This window comes from Curcuma longa, chromosome 20 (genome assembly GCF_044706935.1).
Source record: "Curcuma longa cultivar G26 ecotype Majalengka, Jawa Barat chromosome 20, ITB_CL_G26_1.1, whole genome shotgun sequence".
Lineage (NCBI taxonomy): Eukaryota > Viridiplantae > Streptophyta > Magnoliopsida > Zingiberales > Zingiberaceae > Curcuma > Curcuma longa.
The window spans coordinates 13,289,979-13,294,853 of record NC_133880.1 but is presented as its reverse complement, the minus strand read 5'-3'; the positions used below and the strand labels follow the sequence as shown (position 1 = coordinate 13,294,853).

Here is a 4,875-nt window from a genome sequence, read left to right as displayed (position 1 = left end):
AGGTAGCAGATAGAGAGATTTACTTTGAAGCTTGGAGTTCTGCCAGACTACCCCCATCTCACAACAGGAGAAGTAATCGATTTGGGTGACTTTGTATGGTTTTTCAAATTTTATGTGGTTGTGTGGTTCTGGCTTGTTTTTGATACATGGTTTGTGGAGTTCTTGTGTGTGGCTATGATTTAGACTTATGTTCGTATTCGTATGGATATGGATCTTGTTAGAATTCTGTTGTGAAATTTCTGTATCGTAGACTAATGGAGTTTGTCGCTTGATTTTGTTGTGAGCACTACCGGTGTGCTTTTGAATTTTAGTTATTGTGTGTGGAGTGGTTGCTGTTGTGGTTGATATATTTGATGCATGTGGTGGATATGTGATTTGTGGACGTGTGAGCCTTCATTCATATAGGTTAGTAGTTTTAATAACTATTTTGTATTGTTGAGCGGCCGTGTGGGCCCTATGTTGAATTGTATTTAGGGAAGTTGAATTGTTACAGGGGAGATGCTGCCAAAATTTTTCGAACAGCCGTCTCTCGGGACGTGACAATTTTATGGTATCATAGCATGGTTTCAGAGTCCATTTTAGTTTCTTCCAGATTTGTCATTGTATTTTTGGTTTATCTGATACCAATTTTATTAGTATCAAAGCAGGTTAAGTTGAGTCCTAAGTTGCAAGGTTCATATTGTTTCTTTCGGATTTGTCATCGTATTTTGGTTTACTCGATCCAGATTGTGAGATGGGACAAACAGCGGCATGATCTCTCCAAGCAGTTGTAAGTAAGTATTTCTAGTACATTTATTCATTCTCCTAGCAAGTAATAGTAGTTATGTTACCAGGTGATATTATAGCCCCTGCACAAAATCGAGTACATGGTCGGCCACGGAGACGACCTGCTAGGTTTGTAGAGCCGGGGATTTCCGAGGATGATATGGATAGTCGAGAGCAAATCCGTAATCCTCCAGTTGTGGAACAGGATTCCCGAGCTCCGGAGATACCCTTGACGGACCCGATACCGACTATTGTTAGTAAGATGGTGGATAAGAGTCGATACTGTTGCTAGCGAAGACCGTCAAGGATCGACTTACTTTATTCCACAAGGGATCTGACCCATGGATTGCACGTTCCTGGTTGGAGAATCTGATAGATACTTTTGTGTATATCACTTGCACTAAGGTAGAGAAAGTTGAGTTAGCTGTGTGTACCATCTCCGTGATCAGGCTGTCACGTGATGGAAGACACAGAGGACTATACTCAAAGAGCGAGATTTATCATGGTTATCATTCTGGGAGGCTTTCGAGAGACAGTATTTTTCAGCGGCATTCTGTTTAGCACGGTGCCAGGAGTTTTTGAGTCTTAAGCAGGGTGATCGCTCTGTTATAGACTATAACACAGAGTTCTCTTGACTTGCTGAGTTTTGCCCGCATTTAGTAGCTCAGGATAGTGATCGGATGTTCCAGTTCACCCAGGAATTGGCTGCATATATCCGACTGAGGATGTCTGATTTTTTGATTAGTACGTACTGAGAGGCGTTGGATCGGGCTTTGTTCATTGAGATGACTTAGCAGCAGGTGGCTCGTGTGAAAGACGCAGAGAAGTCGAAGAACTTGAACTCACAGATTACTGGTCAGAAGAGGCAGGCTCAGGAATCAGAGTCTTGGGATTCTTCAAGATGGTAGAAGGGTAAACGACCATCTTCAGGATCTTCGAGTGGGTCCCAACAGAACCAGAGTATGGATATTATGAAGAGAAAGTATTTTCAGTGTGGTTCTAGTAGTCATCATATAACAGATTGTCCATTAGATCAGGTTGTCTGTTATTATTGTAAGCATCCTGGTCATATTGCCAGTGATTGCACTCTTGAGAGCTCAGTTGGAGCTCACTGATACTACATCTTCAGGGGGACGTTCTACACAACAGCGATCGCAAAAACTAGCACAGAGGACCAGAGCCCCTCAGCAGCAGTGACCCCTGTCATCTCAGCCACAGATATATCTGCTACAGAGGAGGGACCATGAAGCTATACCGACAGTACTCCAGTGCCCCACTGGTTCAAAGACTTATTACCCTTCACAGCATTATCTATCAGCGGTGCCTTAGCCATATATGTTACCTTCGTAGCAGCCTCAATTTCCAACATCAGCACCTCAGAGTCAGATTCTGACGGAGTGGAGACATCCTACATCTCAACCAGTTACACAACCGTCTAGTGCAGAGGTTGGACGTGTTCATGCTATCACTCGAGAGGAGGCGTAGTGGGCCGATGGATCGGACATTCGGGGTATGATTTTAATTATTATGATATTTCTATACTATAGTATGAAGATAGTAAATTTGAAGATCAAATTTTTGTTAGTGGGGGAGAATGTAAGATACGAGAAATTTAGGATTAATTATAAATAATTTAGCCATAATTGGTTAACAAGGATTAAAGGGGTTAACTATTAGGTTTAATAATTATCGTTAAAGGCTAGGTATTTATTGGATTGGGTTTATTTGGGTTTAATGATTAAACCCATTTAGCCTACCCAATTAAGCCAGCCAATTGATAAGCCTTATGTAGCCATATACCCCAATTAAAACTAGCCCCAAATCTAGCCCATTAAGGTTATTGGATATGGTTTTAAACCCAAAATCTGAAACCCGTTAAGGGAATCCAATTTAAACAGTGGCCTCTTCCCGAGTTCATGACACGACGCCCTCACTGCCGTTCGTGATAAGGAATCTTGGGAGCATGGATCTGGGGGAAACGAAATCGTGATTTCGTGGTGTGGCAGACGCAGCACGACGATTGCAGGGTGGCGGTCGCGGCGTTGGCCACCGTCAGTCGTGGCCTACAGGGGAGCTTGAATCTAAGGGGAGATTGATTGGTAAGCTTGAAATTCTTGATCTCGTATGGTTTTCGTAGGGATTTTCCTCAGATCTTTGAGTGTGTGTGTGTGTTCATAGATCACTGAAGGAAGTGGATCAGTGGGATTCTCTGAATTTGGCCTCGAGAGAGGAGTTGGGTCTCAATCAGAACAAGCTTGATTTAGGGCAACACAACAGATTTGAGGTGAGTTCCCTTCCCTACATTCGGTTAATTCTTGTTTAGCAACAAATCTGGTGGATTGTTGGGTTACTGTTCGATCAGGAATTTCTTGATTTTGATGGATTGATTCGGTGGATTTCTTGTTGAATCTTGTGAGGTAAGTCTATGATTGATTCTGTGTTCGATTAGGATTGTATCATGATCGGTTTATTGTTGAATCGATGGAGTTAGGTTGGTTGAAATTTGGACTGATTTGATGGATTGAGTGGGTTTGATGGAGTTGTTCTTGGAATCTTGGGATGTTGCATGTTCTTGATCTGTTTTGTTCTGTGGGCTCAGTGAGATTTGAGATTATGGCTTTTTGTTAAATTGGTTGTGGTTGTTGGACTGATCAGTGATGGTTAAGGTTGTTTGGGGGATTGGTTTTGCCCTATTGGAATCTATTGGGATTGTTGTTCTGTTGTGTTTCGATGGAATTAAACTAATTTATTCTATGGCAAGGACCTGTGAAGTTTTGTTTAATTGATCAGTGTGTTGACTGTTGGATTTGGGTGGAACCATGGGGTTCATGTGTTTGATCCGGTCTTGTCTTGATGTGGGATTCGGTGAAATTATATTTGATCCTTAGCTTGAGTTTAAACTAACTTGTATCAATTTGACTTGATTAGCTGGTTTAAATTTGGTTGAAGATCAATTGGAATGAGATTAACTCGTGTTTAATTAGCATGAGTTAATTGGATGGGTTGGATTTAATTAGGGAGTTATTCTATTTTGTTGCTAAATTTAAATGTGTGGTTGTATTTAGTGGATGTTGTCTACATAATTTGCAGGACTGTGATTTGTGATCCTGTTATATATGAGGTTATATTTTCTAGAGGTTCTTATTTGATGTGCAGTACATCAGGTGGGTACTCCTGTACTTAGTTAATACAGATTTGGTTGTAGTGCATGACTTATTATAAATCTACTATTAGTTATCTTGTTGTTATCCTTGCTACACATGTCTGTTATCTTGTTGTTATCCTTACTACACTCGTTGCATGATACATCACTATTGACCTTTGCTATGATCTAATTGTATTCAATACAGTCTCCTTATTTGTTGTTGATCTGTGACGACTTTTGATTTATGTTGAGTATATCATGGTAGATGTAGTGATTATTTGTTGAGCTGCGCATCATAACATCTACATGCTAGTAGTACATTACAAAAAAATCTGCAATCTGTGATGAATTTTGTGACGAATTTCCAAAAAAAATTCATCGCAAAAAAGTTTGCGACAAAATTTACGACGAATTTAAATTCGTCGCAATAAAATCATCGCCAATTTCTACGACGAAAAATCTTATTTCGTCACAAAATTTTGCGATGAAAAACTAAATTCGTCGCCAATTGGCGACGAACTCGATTCGTCGCCAATCGGTGATGAAACTGTTTTCATCGCCAATCGGCGATGAAAGCGTTTTCGTCGCCGATTGGCGACGAATTGAGTTCGTCACTAATTGGCGACGAAAACAATTCGTCGCCAATTGGCGACGAAAATAGTTTCGTCGCCAATTGGCAATGAATTTTACGATGAATTTGATTTTTCATCGTAAAATTTTGATAAATAGTAACTTACGATATAATTGTGACAAAACTATTTTCGTCGCAAAATTTATCGTCAATTTGCGACGAAAATGATTTTCGTCGTAAAATTCATCGCAAAATAAAAAAAATCAATATTCTATTTATTTGGTGATTATCCCGTATATACAATTAAATATCGATCCAATCGGATCGATTCATAACATACATAAGACCTGTCACATACAATCCATAACAATATATCAACATCCATAACAATACA

The 4,875-nt window shown here is 39.9% G+C and overlaps 1 pseudogene; it reads left to right on the top strand.

Moving 5' to 3' along the window:
* The first annotated feature begins 925 nt into the window (after positions 1–925).
* Positions 926–1,673, top strand: LOC141813079 (uncharacterized; annotated as a pseudogene).
* Positions 1,674–4,875: the final 3,202 nt, after the last annotated feature.